This window comes from Lactuca saligna, chromosome 9 (genome assembly GCF_052625555.1).
Source record: "Lactuca saligna cultivar CGN05327 chromosome 9, ASM5262555v1, whole genome shotgun sequence".
NCBI lineage: Eukaryota > Viridiplantae > Streptophyta > Magnoliopsida > Asterales > Asteraceae > Lactuca > Lactuca saligna.
In genome coordinates, this window is record NC_136425.1 from 139,019,673 (window position 1) to 139,045,096 (window position 25,424).

Genomic DNA, 25,424 nt, shown 5'->3' on the forward strand with positions numbered 1-25,424 from the left:
TATCTTTTATATTTTTCCCAGCCTAGTTATGTATAATAACAATTAAATAAAAAGTTTGGGTAATTTTGGAAACTGTTTTCTATTTATTTCAATTTTTATTGGAATAAATGCCCATAAATCATAAAATATAATTAAACAGCTTGGAAATCCATTTTTATAATTTTCCCAGCTTAGTATTGTGTAATAACAGTTAAATAAAAAGTTTGAGAATTTTTATCCCTCGAATGCTATTTTTCGTGAATTTATGTTGTTTTAGAGACTTAAAATTTGGAAAATTAACCTTCCAAGGTTGTAATTAATCGCACGACTTGTAAAATTTCAATACTTCAGAAAAAGTGTAACCAATTGATATAAAATCCAATACTAAAACATAAATTGGCACTTCCCTATATGTAGAGATTAGTATATTACCATTAGATTTCGACATGGAAACTCACTAGTGTGTGTCTTTGATGTCGTAGGATCCCGGTAGTAAGACGTTGGTGCATCCCGAAGTACCGCTTGTGCCTACACGAAATACCGTGAGTATTCACCAATCCCCTATTTTCGGTTTTTAAATATTTTGGGGTGGAAAAGCATGTCCTAAACTATTTATATCCGTTGTATTTATTTAACTCGTATAAACTTGCTTGCTATATTTAGCATATAGTGAGTATTCACGCACTCCCCTATTTTCGGTTTTTATGTTTTAGGGTGGAAAAGCATGTCCAGAAAAACTATTGTTTGCATGATGTATTTAAATTGTTTATTATCAAACTTGATTGCTATTGCATTGCTATGTATCTTTATGTATGTTTATGCAACACGGAACATGAGAACTTATCGTACTAAGGCCCTTCCCTTATCTCCAACCATTAACTCTTTGAGCCAATGGTCATTATGGATAGTGCTATTAGGAATTGACAACTCCTCACTCGCCCGAGTCGCTGGAGTGCATGATACCATATTCATCTATGGAACAATAAGCATAGATCTCGATAGGGCTTCAGTCATAGGTTTGGTTGAGACTCATTGTTTGCTCATATACATACAAACTCGTTTCTCATTATAGCAATAAACTTGTACTCATTAATAGCAATCAACTTTGTTTATCATTAAAGCAATGTACTTGTATTTACGAAAAGCCTTATTTCAAGCTCGATTTTATAAACTTGTGAACTCACCAACTATTTTCGTAGTTGACGCTCATTTTACCTGCATTTTCAGGAAATAATTAGTAAGTGGATATAAAGATTAATCATCATAGAGCATGCTGCATCGTGTTGAAGTTATTTATGAAGTTATCTTTGAACAATGTTGTTTTGGAAAAACTTGTACTTTGTTTCTTTTTAAGTTATGGGTTGTAAACTTTTAAATACTGCTATGGTGATGTATCTTTATCTTTTGCAATGAAACCGTTATCGCTGTCATATCTTGCGTTTCCGCTTTAGCGGGGTGTGAGAATATGTACCATGAGAAGGCGTTTTGTGGCCACATCCAGTGGCACACACACGAGGAGAGACTAGCGGCGAGTAGGGATATTGCCAGGGCGCTTTCTACCAACTTTGTTTATGGGTAACATGTTGATGGAGAACAAGGGTCGTCTAAGTTGTTCAAACCACAACCGAAGGATGAGGACGGTGCCTGATCTGATCATGATTTGCTTTTCGGGGGGGGGGGGGGGGTGGGGGGTGCATGCATATGTAGTGTGTAGCCTAATTAAAATAATATTATATGCATGGGAGATGCATATGTGGTGTTTCTTTTTAATTATTAGTTTAACAATTCTCAAAGACAATCAAGTAAAAGAAAATTATGGAAATGGTTAATTTATAATTACATTTGACTTTGATAGCAATCAAACAAGCACATGTTTTGGCAATTATCAAAGAATGTTAGTGATTTAGTTTTTAACTTGTGGTCTTATTTTAGATAACAACTCAAACATTTTTTTTCTGTTAGCAACTATAAATAAAATAAGTTTGCAAAATTTAAATTTCTTAAAGACACTCAGGTAAAAGAAAATTATGGAAATGATTAATTTATGATTGCATTTGACTTTGATTGCAACCAAACGATCACACGTTTTATTATAAAGGGGGCAATTCTCAAAGAATGATAGTGTACACGTTCTCAAAGAATGTAATTATCGCACATTTGATTTGCATTGCGTTTCAAAATAACTTTTTTCCTAGGTTTTACAAAGATAGAGGGCAGAAGGAAAGGATAATGGTGCAGATAGTAATCGATATAGATAAGAGAGAGTGGAAACACAAGAATTTTTAGACATTTTATTCTTCCAATATTCTTTAAGAATGCATTAATTCTTTAAAGAATATTGAGTTGTATAAAAAATTATGGTGTTACATAGCTATAAATAAATTTTTATTCGTCCCTTCTTTAAGAATTCTTACATTCTTTAGACATTCAAACTATTTATGGACTCAAAAACATTTATTAAGATTCTTTTAGCATAATGTAAATATTATATTCTCATCATCAAGAATGATGTTTTAACTTGAATAATTTATTCTTAACCATTCTCGTGATATATATTAAGTTTGTTTGTTTTACAAATGATTCTTCACCAGGAGTATTGTATTTCCGACTATAATACATTTGACTATATATATTTGTATTCTTAAAGAATTTAATATGTAAGTATTTTTCAATATGCGAAATTATTATACGATATTCTTACAGAATAAAATACAATCATAGTTTTTTTTTTTTTTTTTTTTTTTTAATTTTTTCAGATTTTACTAATAATATAAAAAGATATTGTATATAACTTAAAAGGTAAAATATATACGTTTATTTTTTTTAAATCTAATTTAAATTGCATTCCTTAATAACTTGAGTGTTACACAAAAAGTATAAGTTCTATCCTGCAGATACATGAAATACTAGTCTCTTCCAGACTTTCTTTCTAGATAAGAGGAGTAGTTCCTCTACTAGTGTCCAATTTCTTCACAAAAGAAACAAGATCCATCTTTGTGGGCCTATTGAATTTCTTGGGCTTTAATGTTTTTTGTCCATTAAACTATTGAATTAGCTGTCTAAGCCCATAACTGTAATTGGTATGTACTTGAATTGATAGTGGCACAGTCCTTTTGGGTTGCCCTCAAACTTAGCAACGGAACAAGGAAAATATGAAAGGAGAGATATTGGTTTATTATAAGATTAATAAATTAATATAAATGATTTATTAATATGTTAAAAGATTAATATATTAATTAGAAATCAAAATGTTTAACTAATAGTTAGCCATAAATTAATTAGAATTAATTTTAGGGTTAACTTTATTAATTATAAAGTGCAGGGACTAGTTTGTAATTATCTAATAGTGGAGTGGATAGTTCTAGAACCTCCTAGGAAGGGGGTGGACGAAATCTATAGGGGAAACTCTAATTCTTTCGTCCAAGGGGCTTGGGTAAGGCCTTTGGATAAGCTTAGGCCCCATGCAAAAGAACATTAGGGTTTTCCCTTAACCATAGATCCCTCAGCTATATAAGGAGCCTCCTAGCACCTAAAATCAGTCACTCCTTCCTTGAAGAAACCCTAGGGACGATTTTTGCATACCCTAACCTCTCTCCTTCAAGTTTCCTTCTTGCTAGTCTTTGGGTGTGACTCATTTAGAGGCATTACATTTATGGTGCTAAGCTTCCAAGAATATCAAGATCAAAAGGAATAAATTACATGTTTGGTATAACAATTGAAAGGTATGTAACTCTTAAACCCTAATTGGTTAATTTCGAAAATAGCCTCTCTCCATAAAAAACATGGGCCTTTTAGATCACACAAGGTGACCCTTTTAGGCTTACATTATTCCATTGTTTAAACTAGATTTAATAAAATAACACTGTATTTATTGGAATATTGCTTGACCTGTTATATGCTCAGATATATGCTTTAATTATCCAAGACTTCCTAGAATGCATGAATAGATATTCCTAGTTTGATGTTAGAAGCATCTTGAGCATCATAGTGATGCGTTTACTAGGTAACATATTTAGGTCTATTATTCATAGTAATTTGTTTAGGATTAGGACATTTAAGTGTATATAATTTCATATCTCTCACAAGATTGTCTCTTAAGACATGAACTTATTCATTGAAGTTGTTTCTATTGAATGTTACTGTTTCACTAAGTCATTTAAAGAGAAATGACATTTCACGGTTATGAGAGTGGATTATATATCTATAAATTTTTTAACAAAATTCATTTAGTATTTTCATTATTTAATCCTTAATAATTAATACCCTTTTAGTTTCTAAAAACATTAAATATCAAAGTCGAGGATCCAAGTTGCAAAACAGATAAATGGTTAGGTACCCTTTATCTCATCCATTCGAATTCAACCCGGTAGACATCAATTATCAATTATATATTACCATATAATTCCTAGACTTATGATATTGCTAATAACATATTTAATTAGACATGTTTGATCCCATCTCTGCCTTAGAACTCTCTTGCTTACGTATCCTTTATCACAAGCGATTTCCGATCAAATCATCCAATTTGAAAAACTTGTGTAATCGGCCTATAACTTGCTTATAGAAATCGCGAAAGCACATCGGCCATAAAAAAATAACACTAAGTGGTTAGGTATCCTTTATCTCACTAGTACATACAAGAGACGTGCGAGTGTTCTTTAAAAAAGGATTGCATAGATTTGAGGTTTGTAAGGGGTCTTTGATGTTTTTATAAGTCTACTTTAAAGAACATTTTATATCAAGGTTATTGCATGCATTCAATAAACCACGGTATACTTTAAAAAATCTTATTTCATGTAAAATCACATTCTTTAACAATGTTCTATATATAAAGCCCGGTTTTATATAGTTGACGCGATCAAAGTTCTAAATTAATAACTAGTATTAAGTTATATCATTTGAGTGCTTTAGAACATTTGGAAACCTTTTAATAGAACTTTCTTTTATAAAATAAGGTTTGGAGTTTGATAAGTTTTCCAATCTCTATTTTAAACTTATACAATTTTAATCCCGAAATTTTACCAGTTACTAGTTTTAACGATACAACTTGTTTTATTGTACAACTATTTTAGCATCATATGTTAAAAGGTAAATTTCATTAAAACCAAACTCTTTGTGATGTTTGTTTATGTTCAAATATTATTTCGCATTTGAAAAAGTAATTTATCAAACATAACATAATAATAATAACATAAACATAAAACATCACAAGCATGCATAACAATTATTATAATACGGATAATTTCGCATAGCATAAACATATAATAGGGATTATTATATGTGCATAAACAAAGCCATGAACTATTAATATTTTTCTGAGCCATCACAAAATTATAAAGTCCATTCCTAAATGGACATAAGGGAACTTTATCTTGTAAAGTCTTCATGTTCTCCCACTTGCTTCAACACCTTGTAGCAAGTTTATAAAAATAATTTTATAAAGTTTGAGAAACTTTAATAAAATCAACTTTATAAACTTTTGATTCATTAATGTTACATTTTTACAAAAATTAACTATTTCTAAAACTAATCTATTACTTAGAAAAATTAACAAAAGAAAACAACCTATTTAATTATTACATACCGTATGAATAAACAAATAGTTACAACCATTCTAAATAAATCAACACATGCAAAAACACAAAGGTCCATGGCTAGTTTAAGCACATCATATATATTTATATACTTTAAAATATATACAACTCTTTGTTTTTCTAAAACAACTTTTATGAACAAAAAGATGCATGTAAACGTTTGGTCAAAAATTACAATTTTAAGCATTTTAAAGTTTTCATAGAAAATATGTACGGATTTTTCTTGCAAAGAGAAAACCAGTCATGTTTTACAAAAATACAGATTTCCTCAACTAAACAAATAATTTAAATAATCTTGCAAAAATGGCTTTGATACCAATTGCTGGGATTTTATTCAAAAATCCCGGTTTCACAACCGATAAAATTGACAACGGAAGTTTTAAAATGTTGAATAAAACTAAAACTATTTTACCCACCAAGGATCATTTTTCAAGTGTTAGAAAGATTAAAACAACCATATAAGGGAAAGCCTAACAAACTTTGAAGACTTTGATCCTCATGGGAGGTTGGAAGTTGACGAAGTGTGGCATGAAACTCTAAAGCAAGAGTTCTGTACAAGTATCAACTAAGAAAGAGTAGAATAATCAAAACATGCTAGTATTCACTTGTAATTTGTTTTTCATAAGCCTTTGAAATACATACCAAACATATGTTAAAAGGTGAAGCAACAAAGGGAAATTATTTTAAACATCACGTGCAAGAAAATGGAGGAGAAGAAGGATGCTTTAACTTCGAAATTTGGCAGCCTCTTGGGAGCACTTTTGCTCTAGGCTTTGCTAGCCAAAGAAGAGGAAGAAAGAAGCTTAAGAAGTATTTCTCATCCCTTGAAATTCTCTCATTTATATAGGCCAAAAAAGTAAGAAGAGACCATACCTTCTAGCTTTTCAAGCATGGGTTGAATAGACAAGTCATGGTGGTGGATTAGACAAAACATGCATGCCTTGTCTCCTCCCATTTTTGACCCTATGGTTAAAGGATGGAACCAAAGGATGTTCCATTATTATATGTTTAGTGTATAAATATATATACTGGCTAACTTTATATAAAAAGTTGTCATACATATAAAATGATTCTTATATTCAAACAATTAGTCATATATAAATATATCTTTTATATAGAACTAACTTTTATATAAATAAACTCTAACTAGTTTATTAAGATACAAATATAACTTATAAATAATCATACTTTATGATATATTTCAGAAGTTGTTATTTCTCCAAAAAAAATATTATTTTCAAAAATAATAAATTCTCAATTAGTAAAATATTATTTCCATGAAATAATAATTTTCCATTTAAATACAAGTGTTGATAATCAAATTATACTAATAAATAATCAATTAACAGTAACTTGTTATGTGGTGTGACCCTATAGGATCATATATTATTCGCAATATTATTCTACAATGACTCTTGGGGATACTAGATCTTCACCTTGAAGATCCGTCAAACTCCCTTTTCTCACCATCCTCCATTCTTTCCAAACCCTTCTCTCGATGTTGGGTCTCCATAGTCTTGGCTGCTCTGACAGCTTCCTTCAAAGTGGTTGTCATCTTTATGGTTGCTGGTAGTCTGTTAGCAAACTTCTCTATCTTAGAGAGTTCAGTAGGCACCAAGTAGGGGACTAGCTGCATCTTTTAAGTCAATGCTTATATTTCCCTTATACAGGTTATAAAAGTTGTTCTTCAGGTTTATCAGATCTACCTCTGAGCAGTACTGCATCTTCAATTGTTCTAGTAATGCTTCCTAAGACATCCTCAGGGCTTCTCCTTGCGGCATTGTATCTGCCAACAACTTCCACCAAGATAAAACTCTGATGTTCAGTTGCTTGATTGCAAGGATGTTTTTCTGCTTGTTGTTGTAGTTACAGCTCTCAAATACCACCTTCATCTCAGAGATCTAGTCCATAATCTCTATAGGCTTTGGGCTTCCAATGAGACTTGGTGGCTTGGCATCCATGAAGTCCTTAGACTTACACTCACATCCATCATTTCCCCTCATTCCTTCTCTCAGGTTTATCTCAACTAACCACTTGAGGTTCTGCTCGACTAAAATTCCTGCTATAATTTCCTTACTTGGACTGTTCTATATTCCACTCAGGTTCCTCAACAAATGTCATAGGCTCTCTACTGGCCTCATGGATTAGCTTCCTCATTTCCTCTCTTTGTTCGGCTAATAGATCCATAAGTGTTTCCATAGTGATAGGTTCAGCTATTGGCACTTCTTCGGGTGCACATTTAATCATTCATGGCTTAGGCTGTTGGTTTATATTAGCGTATCCTAAACCACTGCGTGTTGTCACCATGATGTTCTAAACACCAAATCATACGTTCTATGTATAGTGAAGAGAATTTAAGATAGGGAAGGTTTTATTTGAAATATAATCCTCCTTATACGAGTTCTAATATCGTGATTAAACATTTAAAACCTGAGCACATAGAATTTATAGATACGGTCGGAAATAGACCATAGATCTGATCCGTTAATAGCATCTTAAAGCATATAAGGCATCTTATAGCCACAACGTAAATCATTTTGCATATAAAAGCAAGTCAAGCATCTTACCTAAAATAAGCGAGTGTAATTTAAATTACAGAGATTCCTTAGATAAAGGTTTGGAAATTGCATTGGTAGAGTTCCTACTCGATGGCTACTACTTGTCGGGCACTTAGAGATCACAGGGCTTCATCGAAATACTAATTATAAGGAAAAATTTAGACCAAAGGAAGTAGAAATCGAGCGAGAGTGAAATGGATTTGTGTAGGAAGGAATGAACTCGCACGAGTTATTTGTAGGGAAAAAATGTCATATGCGTGTCGTGTCCAGACTCGACACGGGCTGTGCACCGGCTTGGTTGGTCCTCTCTGTAACTCTTATAACTCCATTTAGAAAGCGCTTTATGGACTCAAAAATTAATAAAAAAATAACAAAACTCTTATAACTCCATTTAGAAAGCGCTTTATGGACTTAAAAATAGGTAAGTCCCCTTCCGGTAATTATTTAGACGTGCTCCTTGCTCCAAGCTTTTATTTGAAAGGTCGTAGGCCCAAAACAAAGACCCGGACCCTATGTTATGACCATTTTCGTGAAGCCCCTTTAGTCACACGATCGTGGGCCTCTAGGAACGCAAGGGCCCGATCCTCTATACTTGAGCCCGCATCAAGTACCAACATGAATGAATATGCAGTAGTGAGTGAAAGACGAAATGTTATGTAGTTAATTAGTTGTTATTCTAATTTTGCATTATGTGCCTTCTTTTTGTCATTGCAAAATCAAAGTCCTTCATAAATGTGTAAAACAGAGAAAAATCCTTCAAAAATGTGTACATAACAAAGGGATCCCACGATTTTTAGCTCTCCAATGCCAGCTCTTAACAACATCACTACAACTTCATTCCCATAGAAATCAAAATTTAGACTGATAGATTCTTGAAAAACACTTTTCAAAGCACACTGTTGTAGCTGTTGCAGATGGAGTAAACGTCTAGGCAGGCCTGCATCAACAACACAATAGCTGCAACAAGCTGTCCTACTTAGCCATTGCTAATTGCATTCAACATTAGGTAGAGAATATTTAATAAATTACCTCATATATATTTAGTGGAAGACATATAAGATAATCACTTATACTAGTTAAAAAAACTCATCTCGATAACAATATTTGAAAACATAATATTTGTACATATTTTTCATTTAGTTTATGAATTAACAATCCTTGCCCATTAAACCTTATAAGATTTTCCAGAAAAAAAATATTTTTTTGAAAGACATTTCTTCCATTGGAATTGTAAGTTTTTACAATATGTCCTTAAATTCGAACAAAATTTAATTTTGTACCCTTAATTTACTTAGATATTAATGATTTAATATTTTTTGCTAGTTAATTTATTTTAATTAAATATACAAAATAAAATAACTTTATTTTCCAAAAAATATATATAATGTAGTTGTAATTGTAAAATCTATAAAATAAACCCACCATGTCTACGTTTTTCCGATTTTTTAACTTTGTTTTTGTCTCCGATTGTTTTTTATAATAATAATTATTATCACTTGAAAAATTCACTACCAAATATCTAGTTGGATTGAATTTTAAAAAATATTTTACCACAATTATTATGATAAAAGAAAATCATGGTTATCAAGATTGATGACAAATGCGTCACTATGTGATGCAAAATATCTATTGGAAGATATTAAAAAAAAAAAAATAGAGCCATAATTAAAAGTTGTATTTATATGTGTAAACTAAATTTTAATAAATCATGTATTGATGGACACAAGTCGGTAGTTGCCAATATGGGAATTTACAAATGAAAAATATAGGAAATTCAATAAATCAGATACTGATAGACGATATTTTATTTTATTATAGTTTAAATATGTATTTTAAAGAACTTTTTTTTTCCTTTTTGTTACGATTCTAAAATATAGGAATTTACAAACGGAAGATTAATATCTACATTAATATAGATTAATATATTAAAAATAATAATTAATATGAGCTGTTATCTAGTAGGTGACATTTGAATAAAAATAATTCTAAAGTTTTCAAAAAAAGACATGTGTGAAATTTAGAGTGAAGTTTACAATTGAAAAATATGATCTTTATGTATTAGAGTAGATATATAAATATGAAACTTTATAAAAATAACATATTATGTTTTGCTAATATTAAATTAGATGGATAACTAAAAAAATTAAAAATAATACTACTTTATAATATAGATATTAAAAAACAAAATATAAATAGAGCCATAATTCAAGATTGTAATTATATATGTAAACAAAATTGTAATAAATCACATATTGATGAACACAAGTCGACGCATATCAATATGGCACGTAGAGAAACACGTAAAGGTCAAAATGTATAACATTCATATATATATATATATATATATATATATATATATATATATATATATATATATATATATATATATATATGAAACCTTAATTATTGTGTGAATGTATGACTAATTATTGACTAATCATTTCATAAAGTCAATTTAGGGATTTTATTGTCAATTAAATTAATAACCAAAAATAATGGCTATATTTATGGAATTGTTGCACACATCTTTCATCACAATTCAATTTAATGAGTATGATGCTCTTTTCGTTGGAAATATAATTTTTTCGGAGATGATAGGAATGATTTTTGTACAAATTTCATTTGTAGTCTATATCCTACATGTTTTAATGCATATTGAAGCATGTAATGGTGTCATTGTTGCAACATAAAAGAACCTGTCATCCATTTTAGTTAATAAGATATTATTTGTATGTTCAAATTTTTTTCCTCACCATTGTTTTCATGTTATTTTATTTGAAATATAACTATAACTATATGTAATATTCTTTGTTAGTGTATAGCTATAAAAGAAATAAGCATCCATAATCTAAAACAAGAAAGATATGTACCACGAGAAGGCGTTTTGTGGCCACATCCGTTGGCACACACAAGAGGAGAGACTAGCGATGAGTAGGGAAATTGCCTAGGCGTTTTCTACCAACTTGTTTTTGGGCAACGCTCGGTGATGGAGAATAAGAGCCGTCTAAGCGGTTCAAACTCCCAGATCTTAACCAACCACCACCATCGGAGGATGAGAACGGACGAGGACGGTGCCTGATCTGATCATGATTAATTTTTCGGGGGGCGCACATGCATGCATGTGTGTAGCCTTTTAAAAAAAAATATTATATGCATTGGAGATGCATACGTAGTGTTTGTTTTTTATAATTAGTTTAATAATTCTCAAAGATATTGAAGTAAAATAAAATTATGGAAATGGTTAATTTATAATTACATTTGACTTTCATAGCAACCAAACAAGCACATATTTTGGCAATTATCAAAGAATGTTAGTGATTTAGTTTTGAACTTGTGGTCTTATTTTAGATAAAAACTCAAAGATTTTTATTTGTTAGTAACTATAAATAAAATAAGCATGTATAATCTAAAATTCTTAAATACACTCAAGTAAAAGAAAATTATGGAAATGATTAATTTATGATTACATTTGACTTTGATTGCAATCAAACGATCACACATTTTATTATAAAGGGGGCAGTTATCAAAGAATGTTAGTGTACACGTTCTCAAAGAATGTAATTATCGCACATTTGATTTGCATTGCATTTCGAAATAACTTTTTTCTTAGTTTTTACAAAGATAGAGGGCAGAAAGAAAGGATAATGGTGCAGATAGTAATCGATATAGATAAGAGAGAGTGGAAACACAACAATTTTTAGACATTTTATTCTTCCAATATTCTTTAAGAGTGCATTAATTCTTTAAAGAATATTGAGTTGTATACAAAATTATGGTGTTACATAGCTATAAATAAATTTTTATTTGTCCCTTCTTTAAGAATTCTTACATTCTTTAGACATTCAAACTATTTATGGAATCAAAAACATTTTTTACGATTGTTTTAGCATAATGTAAATATTGTATTCTCATCATCAAGAATGAAGTTGTAACTTAAATAATTTATTCTTAACCATTCTCATGATATATATTAAGTTTGTTTGTTTTACAAATGATTCTTAACCAACTATGTTGTATTTCTGACTAAAATACATTTGACTATATATTCGTATTCTTAAAGAATTTAATACGTAAGTATTTTTTAGTATGCAAAATTATTATACGATATTCTTACAGAATGCAATACAATCGTAATTTTTTTTAATGTTTTTCAGATTTTACTAATAATATAAAAAGATACTGTAAATAATTTAAAAGGTAAAATATATACGTTTATTTTTTGAAATCTAATTTAAATTGCATTCTTTAATAACTTGAGAGTTACACAAAAAGTATAAGTTCTATCCTGCAGATACATGAAGTACTAGTCTCTTCCAGACTTTCTTTCTAGAAAAGAGGAGCAGTTCCTCTACTAGTGTCCAGTTTCTTCACAAAAGAAACAAGATCCATCTATGTGGGCCTTATTGAATTGCTTGGGCTTAAATGTGTTTAGTCCATAAAACTGTTGGATTAGCTTTCTAAGAGCATAACTATAATTTATATGAACTTAAATTGATAGCGACACAGTCCTTTTAGGTTTCCCTCAAAGCTAGCAACCAAACAAGGAAATTATGGAAGGAGAGATATTGATTTATTATAAGATTAATAAATTAATATAAATGGTTTGTTAATATGTTAAAAGATCAATATATTAATTAGAAACCATAATGTTTAATTAATAGTTAGCCGGAAATTAATTAGAATAAATTTTCAGGTTAACTATATTAATTATAAAGTGTAGGGACGAGTTTGTAATTATCCAATAGTTGAGTGGATGGTTCCTGAACCACCTAGGAAGGGGTGGACCAAATATATAGGGGAAACCCTAATGCTTTCGTCCAAGGGTCTTGGGTAGGGCCTTTGGATAAGCTTAGGCCCCAAGCAAAGGAACATTAGGGTTTTCCCTTAACCCTAGATCTCTCAGCTATTTAAGGAGCCTCCTAGCACCTAAAATCGGTTACTCCTTCCTTGAAGAAACTCTAGGGCTGATTTTTGCATACCCTAAGCTCTCTCCTTTAAGTTTCCTTCTTGCTAGGTTTTGGGTGTGACTCCATTAGAGGCATTACATTTGTGGTGCTAAGCTTCCAAGAAGATCAAGAGGAATACCAATTGTATGCTATAACAATTATAAGTTATGTAACCCTTAAACCCTAATTGGTTAATTTTGAAATTATCCTCTCTCCATAGGGTTCGTGTTTTTCAATTCAAAGTTATATGTTAAATAGTAAAAAGATAGATCCAAAGTAGGTTGCATGTGAACTTAGGAATTGGTTTTCTAGTTTATTTGTTTTACCTAAATCCCATAAAAAACATGGGCCTTTTAGATCACACAAGGTGACCCTTTTAGCCTTGCATTATTCCATTGTTTAAACTACCTTTAATAAAATATCAGTGTATTTATTGGAATATTTCTTGAACTATTATATCCTTAGATATATGCTTTAATTATCCAAGACTTCCTAGAATTCATGAATAACTATTCCTAGTTTGATGTTAGAAGCATCTTGAGCATCACATTCATGCCTTTACTAGGTAACATATTTAGATTTATTACTCAAAGTAATTTCTTTAGGATTAGGACATTTAAGTGTATAAAATTTCATATCTCTCACAAGATAAGACATGAACTTATTCATTGAAGTTGTCTCTATTGAATGTTATTGTTTCACTAAGTCATTTAAGGAGAAATGACATTTTACGGTTATGAGAGTGGATTATATATCTATAAAATTTTTAACAAAATTCATTTAGTATTTTCAATATTTAATCATTAATAATTAATACCCTTTTAGTTTCTAAAAGCATTAAGTATCAAAATCTACGATCCTAGTTGCAAAACAGATAAATGGTTAGGTAACGTTTATCCCATCTATGCCTTAGAACTCTCTTGCTTAGGTATCCTTTATCACAAGAGATTTCCGATCAAATTATCCGATTTGAAAAACTTGTGTAATCGGCATATAACTTGCTTATAGAAATCTTGAAGACACATCGGCAATAAAAAAATGACACTAACTGTTTAGGTAACCTTTATCTCACTAGTGCATACAAGAGACATGCGATTGTTCTTCAAAAAAAGGATTGCACATATTTGAGGTTTGTAAGGGGTCTTTGATGTTTTTATAATTCTAGTTTAAAAGACATTTTATATCATGGTTATATCATGCATTCAATAAACCATGACATACTTTAAAAAATCTTATTTCATGTACAATCACATTCTTTAACAATGTTCTATATATAAAGCCCGGTTTTATATAGTTGACGCGATCAAACTTTAAATTAATAAGTTGTATTAAGTTATATCGTTTGAACGCTTTAGAACATTTGGAAACCTTTTAATAAAACTTTCTTTTATAAAATAAGGTTTGGAGTTTGAGAAGTTTACAAATCTCTATTTTAAACTTATACAATTTTAAACCGAAAATTTTACCGGTTACTAGTTTTAACGATAAAACTTGTTTTTTTGTAAAACTATTGTTGCATCTTATGTTAAAAGGTAAATTTCATTAAAACTAAAATCTTTGTGATGTTTATTTACGTTGAAATATTATTTCGTATTTGAAAAACTAATTTATCAACCATAAGAAAATAATAAGAACATAAACATAAAACATCACAAGCATGCATAACAATTATAATATATATGCATAAACCAAGCCATTAACTAGTAATAATTTTTTGAGCCATCACAAAATTATCAAGTCCATTCCTAAAGGTACATAAGGGACATTTATCTTGTAAAGTCTTCATGCGCTCCCACTTGCTTCAACACCTTGTAGCAAGTTTATAAAAATAATTTTATAAAGTTTAAGAAACGTTAATAAAATAAACTTTATACAATATTGATCTTCAAAATGGCCACCATCTTCGATCTTGTCACACTTTTACAAAAATAAACTATTTCTAAAACTAATCTATTAGATACAAAAATTAAGAAAAGAAAACTACCTATTTACTTATTACATACCATATGAATTAATAAATAGTTACAACCATTTTAAATAAATCAACACATGCAAAAACACAAAGGTCCATGGCTAGTTTATGCACATCATACATATTTATATACTTAAAAATATATACAACTCTTTGTTTTTCTAAGTCAACTTTTATGACCAAAAAGATGCATGTAAACTTTTGGTTAAAAATAACAATTATAAGCATTTTAAAGTAGTCATAGAAAATATGTATGGATTTTTCTTGCAAACAGAAAACCATTCATGTTTTCCAAAAATACATATTTCATCAACTAAACAGATAATCTAAACAATCTTGCAAAAGTGGCTTTGATACCAATTGTTGGGATTTTATTCAAAAATCCAACTTTCACAACTAATAAAATTGACAACGGAAGCTTTAAAATGTTGAATAAAACTAAAACTAGTTTACCCACCAATGATCATTTTGCAAGAGTTAGAAATATTAAAACAACCATAGAGGGAAAGCATAAAACCTTTGAAGACTTTCTTCCTCATGGGTGGTTGGAAGTTGATGAAGTGTGGCATGAAAATCTTAATCAAGAGTTCTCTACAAGGTGAAGCAACAAAGGGAAATTCTTTTAAACATCAAGTGCAAGGGAATGGAGGAGAAGAAGGATGCTTTAACTTCGCAATTTGGCAGCCTCTTGGGAGCACTTTTTCCCTCGGCTTTGCTAGCCAAAGAAAAGGAAGAAAGAAGCTTAATAACTACTTCTCAACCCTTGAAAGTCTCTCATTTATATAGGCCAAAAAAGTCAGAAGAGACCATACCTTCTAGCTTGTCATGCATGGGTTGAATATACAAGTCATGGAGGTGGATTAGACAAGGCATGCATACCTTGTCTCCTCCCAATTCTAACGCTTTGGTAAAAGGATGGAACCAAAGGATGTTCCATTATTATATGGTTAGTGTATAAATATATATACCAACTTTATATAAAAGGCTTTCATTCATATAGAAGGATTCTTATAGTCAAGCAACTAGTCATATATAAATATATCTTTTATATAGAAATAACTTATATATAAATAAACTCTAATTAGTTTATTAAGATATAAATATAACTTGTAAATAATCATACTTTATGATATGTTTCATAAGTTGTTATTTTTCCAATAAATATTATTTCAACAAATAATAAATTCCCAATTAGTAAAATATTATTTCCATAAAATAATAATTTTCCAATTAAATACATGTTTTGATATATTTATTAATAATCAAATTATATTAATAAATAATCAATTAACGGTAACTTGCTATATGATGTGTCCCTATAGGATCATATATTATTAGCACTATCATTCTATAATGACTCTTGGGGATACTAGATCTTTCACCTTGAAGATCCATCAAACTACCTTTTCTCTCCATCCTCCATTCTTTCCAAACCCTTCTCTCAAAGTTGGGTCTCCATAGTCTTGGCTGCTCTGACGGCTGCCTTCAAAGTCATTGTCATCTTTACCGTTGCTGGTAGTCTATTAGCAAACGTCTCTATCTTAGAGAGTTTAGTAGGCACTAAGTAGGGAATAGCTTCATATTTTCGGTGAATGTGGTGGCATAAACATCAACGCTTATCTTCCCCTTCTACAAGTTCTGAAAGTCGTTGTTCCGATCTATCAGATCTACCTCTGAGCCGTACAATATCTTCAATTGTTCTAGGAATGCTTCCCAAGACATCCTCAGGGCTTCTCCTTGCGGCATTGTATATGCGAACAACTTCCACCAACTTAAAACTCAGGTCTTCAGTTGCTGGATTTCAAGGATGTCTTTCTGCTTGTTGTTGTCGTTGCAGCTCTCAAATACCACCTTCATTTCGGAGATCTAGTCCATAATCTCTACAGACTTTTGGCTTCCAGAGAGACTTGGTGGCTTGGCACCCATGAAGTCCTTATACTTACACTCACTTCCATCATTTCCCTCATTCCTACTCTCAGGGTTATCTCGTCTAACCACTTGAGTTCTGCTCTACTAAAAGTCCTGCTGTAATTTCCTTCCTTAGACTGTTCTATATTCCACTTAGGTTCCTCAACAAGTGGCAAAGGCTTTCTACCTGTCTCATGGATTATGTGACAATCTGAAAATTTTTCCGTCACGGTAACCCGTTCCCGTCAGTAAAACCCGTTTGTATTTCAATTTTTCTGTTAACATTTTGGATTAGGTCATTTAAACTAAGACATTTATTTTGATCTCATGAGTGTCCAAACCCATTAGAAACGCGTGAAAATACCCTTGTTATTTATTTGGAAAATTTTTAATTATGACTAAGTCGGGTTACGATAATTTCATCGGGTAAAATTGTAAACCCCGTGTAACGTCGGTATTGGGTAGATTTCCACCGGGCCACAAACTCAAGCCTTGTATAATGGATGAGTGACCTTCATTTAAGATTTTTACCACCTCCTCATAACTTTCTCTCTCTAAAACTCGAGTTTGATCCAAAACGCCTCTTCAAGCTCCCAAAATCGTGATTAATCTATCCTACCTTGTTGTTTAACTTGTTAAGCATGTAAATTTGTGTTTAAACCATCCAAAACCATAAAAAAAAAACTTGTGTTTATGGTTGGGGAACATCTCCCAAAATCGTAAACTCCTATAAAGGGGGTTTGAAGCCCCAAAACCCTTCCATATCCTTTTTAGTGCTTAGATATGACTTAAGGATTTGCATGTACGAGCTTAGAACACCAAAATCATGTCATTTAGGTAGTAAACATGAGTTTACAGGGCAAGAACATTCTTGGACCGTAAACACACCTTCAGAGACCATAAACACCTTTTAAGGTGTTAAATTGCCCCTTAAACACCACCAAAAGCTTCCATGAGTGCCTAGAACCTTATATTCCTTCATGTGATGCACCAAACCATACACAAATGAACCATAGTTGAGTTTACGGTTTGGGAAGGTCTCCTAAAACCGTAAACACCTCAAGAGGGTGTTTAAGTGCCCTTAACACCTTGAAATACATATATTTGGGTTTAGAACTTTGCAAACTTTACCTACAACCACCAAAATACATGAAGAATGGACCAAGTATGAGTTTACGATAGTAAACTCCCCAAGTGTCCTTCAAGAGCCGTAAACCCCTTTTACAAGGTCAATTCAAGTCCCGATCACTTCCTAAGCCATGGAATCAACCCTAGAACCTTCCCTTGTGCATTATAAGACCTTTAAACATCCAAGAACACACCACCCATGAGTTGACGGCTGTAAACTCATGGGGATATGGTATATGGGCCGTAAACACCCCTATGGGCTGACTCTTGAAGAGTAAACTCCTTATCTAGGCCCTACACACCCTTAGATGCAACCCGGATCACTCCTAACACTTGAAATGAAGTGTTTTCGTCACTTGGAGTGTATATTTTTATTTAATTAGTAGTTTAAAGTCTAATAGATAAAATTATGTATCTCTTCATATTATATAGGAACCTTGCGTGTATTTAAGCCTTGAACTGACACTTAGCATCCTAGCCGGCACATTTCTCGATTGGTGAGTTCATACCCTACACCTTTTTCCGTGTTTTCAATATTTTTAGGGGGGAATACAAGCAAAAGTACAAGAATATCCTGTACTCAAACTTATAATTTCATTTAAAATGTTTCATATTTCGTATGCTTTTAACACTGGAAACCGTATTAACCAACCGTTTGACTTGCAGAGTTAGTTTTCAAACTAATTGCAAAACTCATTATAAAACGTTGTATTTCATATCTCACAAATGATTTTCCACATTATTACTATTAAAATAATTAATCTTAGAACTTTTCATACGTCCTCTGTAACACTCCACAGAGATACACGAGTGGAGGACCGCCTTTGTAACTAGAATTTAAAACAGGATTTTCTGCATTATTACTTGTAAATTCGTTATTCTTAAGATTGGAGACATGTCCTCTGTAACACTCCACAGAGATACGTGAGTGGAGGACCACCCCTGTAACCAAAATCTCTCAGAAGGAGAGCGTGACTTGAGTGTATAGATCTATACGGGGCTGACTATCCAGCACCTTGCTGCTTGCTACAGTGGGACCGGAAGGTCTACGGGTGACAAAAGTAACAAATGATATTGGCCTTCCTTTTTCCATATCTAGTTTATCGTATGGTTATAGAACTCGCAAACTTAGATAATGGAGATTTAGTTTTAAGTAATAAAGAACTTAGTAAATTAATAACCTTAGGAATTAGTTTACTATTTACTTAATAGTTTTATATGCGTGTTAAAACTAACATACTTTTCAAGGATAACCAGACTTTCAAGAAACTTCACTTAAAAGCTACAAGTATGGTAGATACTTGTACATTGCATTCGGAATCGATAACCAACCACCAACTTTTAAGGAAAATAAGGGATTTTCCTAAGATAACATAACTGTTCTTAACCAAACTGTGTAACAAGTGGATAACTCAACTTTTCTTATAAGAAAATATGGGATTTTCTTGGATAACAATTTTTTTAGAAAACCTAAGAAAACTTGTTCTTTTACAGAAACAAACCGCTTATGAACTCACCGGCTTTATGTTGATATTTTTAATACTACTTGTATTCTCAGGTCAACATTAGACAGGTATCCCATAAACTTTTTGAGATGACGGAGCATATAGAAGTCACGTCTTTACTTTTGTCTAAACTAATGTATCTATAAAACATGTATTACTTTGTTTTCAAACGTATGTAAATATTCCTATGTAATGTAATGTTTTGTGTTTACTATGCTTACTATGTACATTGGTTGTGATACTTTACATGACGTCCTCCTCCCCGGAATGTTTTCGCCTTCGGTTTCGGGGTGTGACAGATTGGTATCAGAGCCCTTGCTTGTAGTGAACTAAGTATACCGAACCATACATGGTATATAACTATAAACACCAAGGGGCCGAAGTGCTCTGAACTAAAAGTATACATTAAAATATAAGTATTGTTCAAAAGTATACAAGAATACCTAAATGCTAGAAATCGTAACCTCGAGTAGAAGAAAACATAAGTAATTGGATGTTGTGTACTGCGGTTAAATCTGAGCAGTTATGTAGTCGTGTCTAGGGTTAATATAGCCTGATCAACTATATTCACTCGAGAAACGACCAACATGTGCTGGGGAGTGACTGTGTTGTGCAGCATGCCTAAAACTTACCTAATATCCAAACAATGAGTCATCGTTTCCCCAAAACATAAAATATTATAGGACTATTTTAGCCAAAATCGAATACGTTGTAGAAATTCATTCCAAGTGTTGCTACTCATTCTTTCCTTAGTGATAAATTCCCTTGTTTTGGTAGTTTTCCTATATATTATCGCTTAGTAGAACACTTTATCTGTCATAATGAGATATCTCTTGTTTCATATCTCATTATTCAATTTGGAGGACTTACCATCCTCTCTTTCCTAATCATTTTAGATCAATATGCATCCAAAGAAAGTACCCAACTCAAGGAACAACCACCCTCCGCCACCACATCCTTCTCAATTCGACCCTATCATATTTCAGGCAGCTGTTAATGCTGCAGTGATGGCTGCAATGGCCCACTTGAACCCCGATGGGTCTGGCGGACCAGGAAGTAACACCTATCCCCAAAATCATGAAGGTGATCAGGGGTACTGGAATGAGTTTAGTGAGAGTAAGAAGATTTTCTGGAGAAAGCGAAAGGGTCAGAGTTCGCAAGGACCCTCCAAGAAGCACAAAACTGTGGCAGTCCACGATGCTACCACTCCTGTCGCTACGTCTACAGCTCAAGCACCTACCAATAGGTATGTTGGTAACCTCCCTTGGTGCAACAGGTGGAGTTACCACCATTGTATCCCTAGCCTATGTCGTGAAATGTTTTGCAAAACCTGTGGCAAGAAGGGTCACCTTGCACGAAACTGCAGAGCACCAGCTCAACCAACCAATCGAGCTTCCGAAACGAGTGTCGATCAGGCCTGCTATGAGTGTGGTGAAATCGGGCATTTTCAACCAAAACTGCCCAAGAGCAACAACCACCAACAACGCCGAGATAGTTCTAACTATAAAGCAGGAGGAGCCAGTCGCCGATCCCACCGTCGTCACGGGTACGTTCCTTCTCGACAACTCTTATGCTCGCATCCTTTTCGATTCTAGTGCAAAAGAAGTTTTTTTAGCCATTTATTCAAACGTCTTCTTAAACATAATCCTAAACCATTAACCAAAACATTTACCGTCGAGATGGCTAACGGTGAGAAAGAGAACGCTAACGATATATTCCTAGGCTGTACCCTTACCCTAAACGATCATTCTTATTCCATTGACCTAATGCCAATCTCCATAAAGATATTTGATATTATCATTGGCATGGATTGGTTGAGTCCCAATCATGCTGATATCATTTGTTACGAAAAGCCATCCGTCTCAACCTCCCCTCTGGCCAGGCTCTGATGATCTACGGCGATAAACTTAGTTCCAATCTTCGCATCATTTCGTGCATCAAAGATCAAAAGCTTCTGCGAAAGGAGTGTCATGCATTCCTAGCTCATGTAATCAATGAGAAACATGAAGTTAAAGACCTCGATCGCATCCCCGAAGTCTGCAACTTTCCTGATGTATTTCCCGAAGAGCTTCCGGGAATTCATCCCGAACGTCAAGTCGAGTTTCATATCGACCTAATTGTTGGAGCTAATCTTGTAGCCAAATATCCATATCGCTTAGATCCAACAGAAATGCAGGAGTTATCCAGACAACTCAATGAGCTGCTCGACAAAGGGTTCATCAGACCGAGTTCCTCACCTTGGGGAGCCCCAATATTATTTATGAAGAAGAAAGATGGATCCTTTCGGATGTGCAAAGACTACCGCGAGTTGAACAAATTGACCATCAAAAAACGTTATCCTCTTCCTCGAATAGACGACCTTTTCGATCAACTTCAGGGAGCCAGCTACTTCTCGAAGATAGACCTCAGATCAGGGTACCATCAGCTTTGAGTTCACGAGAATGATGTTTCCAAAACAGCATTCAGGACTCGATATGGTTACTACGAGTTTGTAGTGATGCCCTTCGGTCTAACCACTTTCCTTGGTCATGTGGTATGCGAGGAAGGCATACACGTGGACCCATCCAAAATCAAGGCGATAGAGAATTGGTCGGCACCAAAAACACCCACAGAAATCCGTCAATTCTTGGGTCTCGCCGGCTACTATCATAGATTCATTCAAAAATTTTCCAGAATCCCCAAACCCCTAACCACTCTGACACAGAAAGGTATACCCTTTTGTTGGAGTGAAAAGCAAGACACTGCCTTTCAAACGTTGAAGTGAGCCTTGTGCAGCGCACCTATCCTGTCCTTGCTCGAAGGAACAGAGGATTTCATTGTCTTCTGCAATGCGTCTAATCAGAGCTTAGGCTGTGTACTTATGCAGAGAGGAAAAGTTATTGCTTATGCCTTAAGACAGCTTAAGGCACACAGAGTTAACTGTATGACTCACAACGTGGAGTTAGGAGCAGTGGTCGTCGCACTGAAGATTTGGAGACATTACCTCTACGGAACTAAACGCACTATCTTCACTGACCATAAAAGCTTGCAGCACATCTTCAATCAGAAGAACTTAAACATGAGGCAACAGTGATGGGTAGAGCTGCTCAGTGACTACGAGTGCAAAATCCGCTACCATCCCCGCAAGGCCAATGTGGTAGCAGATGTCCTTAGCCGAAAGGAGAGTTTAAGCCGCAAGGCGAAGACATTGATGATGACCATCCATTCCCACTTATCCGTACAGATCCGAGAAGCCCAATTGGAATCCCTAAAACCAGAGAACGGGTGGAATGAAGTCTTGAAGGGAATTAATAAGAAACTTGAGATCAGAGGTGATACAGTCTGTTGTTTCATGGATCGAATGTGGACCCCAAAGTTCGGAGGTTTCATGGAAGTTGTTATGAACGAAGATCACAAGACCAGATACTTTGTTCACCCAGGTTCAGATAAGATGTACCTAGATCTCAAGAAACAATACTTGTGGCCAAACATGAAAGCCGAAATCGCTACCTTCGTGGGCAAGTGTCTGACTTGCGCTAAGGTAAAGGTCGAGTATTAGAAGCCCTCGGGTCTACTCCAGCAGCCTGAGATACCTGAGTGGAAATGGGAGATGATTACCATGGGTTTTATCACCAGGTTACCAAGATGTCCAAGTGGGTACGATACCATTTGGGTGATTATCGATTGTTTGACAAAATGCGCTCACTTCCTTCCGATTAAAGAATCATTCAAGATGGAAAGACTTACGCGAATCTACATCCAAGAGATAGTCCGACTGCATGGTGTACCTATGTCCATTATCTCCGATCGATATAATAGGTTTACCTCAAGGTTTTGGCAGTCCCTTCAGAAAGCTCTTGGAACTAAGTTGGACATGACTATAACTTATCATCCTCAGGCAGACGGACAGAGTGAGAGAACTATCCAGACCCTGGAAGACATACTGAGAGTATGTGACATCGATATCGGAAAGTCGTGGGACACCCATTTACCCTTGATCGAGTCATCGTATAACAATAGTTACTACACCAGCATCAAGGCTGCCCCATTCGAAGCCCTCTACGGTCACAAGTGCAGATCCCCTCTGTGCTGGGCCGAGGTAGGGGACACACAGCTAGTTAAGAGTCGAGTCCCCGACAGTGCCCTCACTTGTACTGAAATCATCCGTGAAACCACCGATAAGATCATCCAAATCCGAGAACGACAGAAAGCTTCATGATACAAACAGAAGAGTTACGCTGATAAACGATGAAAACCTTTATAATTCCAGGTTAGAGACCGTGTCCTGTTGAAGTTCTCACCTTGGAAAGACATGATACGCTTTGGAAAGTGCGGAAAACTTAACCCGAGGTACATAGGACCTTTCGAGATCCTGGCTAGGATCGGTCCCGTAGCCTATAAACTCCAACTACCTCAAGAACTGATCAACATCCATCCTATCTTCCACGTCCCTAACCTTAAAAAGTGTTTATCCGATGAAACCCTTGTGATCTCTCTTGATGAGATCGAGATCAACGAAAACATGAAATTTGTGGAAGGATCCATCGAAATCATGGATCGAGAGATCAAACGTACAAAACAAAGCCACATTTCGATAGTGAAGGTTCGCTGGAATGGCAAGCAAGGACCCGAATTCACTTGGGAGCGCGAAGACTTGATGAAACAGAAATATCCGTATCTCTTTTCACTTATATGATTTGTATCTTAATTCTAAATGTCGGGATGAATTTCCCTCTAACGGGGGTATAATGTGACAATCCGAAAAATTTTCCGTCACGGTAACCCGTTCCCGTCAGTAAAACCCGTTTGTATTTCAATTTTTTCGTTAACATTTTGGATTAGGTCATTTAAATTAAGACTTTTATTTTGATCTCATGAGTGTCCAAACCAATTAGAAACGTGTGAAAATACCCTCATTATTTATTTGGAATTTTTTTAATTATAACTATGTCGGGTTACGATAATTTCATCGGGTAAAATTGTAAACCCCGTTTAACATCGGTATCGGGTAGATTTCCACCAGGACACAAACTCAAGCCTTATATAAAGGATGAGTGACCTTCATTTAAGCTTTTTACCACCTCCTCATAACTTTCTCACTCTACTCTCTCTCTAAAGCTCGAGTTTGATCGAAAAACGCCTGTTCAAGCTCCCAAAATCGTAAGTAATCTATCTTAGCTTGTTGTTTAACTTGTTAAGCATGTAAATCTATGTTTAAACCATCCAAAACCATCAAAAAAAACTTGTGTTTACGGTTGGGGAACATCTCCCAAAACTGTAAACTCCTATAAAGGGGTTTTGAAGCCCCAAAACCCGTCCATATCCTTTCTAGTGCTTAGATATGACTTAAGGATTTGCATGTACGAGCTTAGAACACCAAAATCATGTCATTTGGGTAGTAAACATGAGTTTACGCCCCAAGAACATTCTTGGACCATAAACACACCTTCATAGACCATAAACACCTTTTAAGGTGTTAAATTGCCCCTTAAACACCACCAAAAGCTTCCATGAGTGCCTAGAACCTTCTATTCCTTCATGTGATGCACCAAACCATACACAAATAAACCATACTTAAGTTTACGGTTTGGGAAGGTCTCCCAAAACTGTCAACACCACAGGAGGCTGTTTAAGTGTTGTTAACACCTTGAATGACATAGATTTGGGTCTAGAACTTTGCATAGATAACCTACAACCACCAAAACACATGAAGAATGGACCAAGTATGCGTTTACGGCCGTAAACTCATATGGTTATGACAGTAAACTCCCCAACTGTCCTTCAAGAACCATAAACCCCTTTTACAAGGTCAATTCAAGTCTCGATCACTTCTTAAGCCATGGAATTAACCCTAG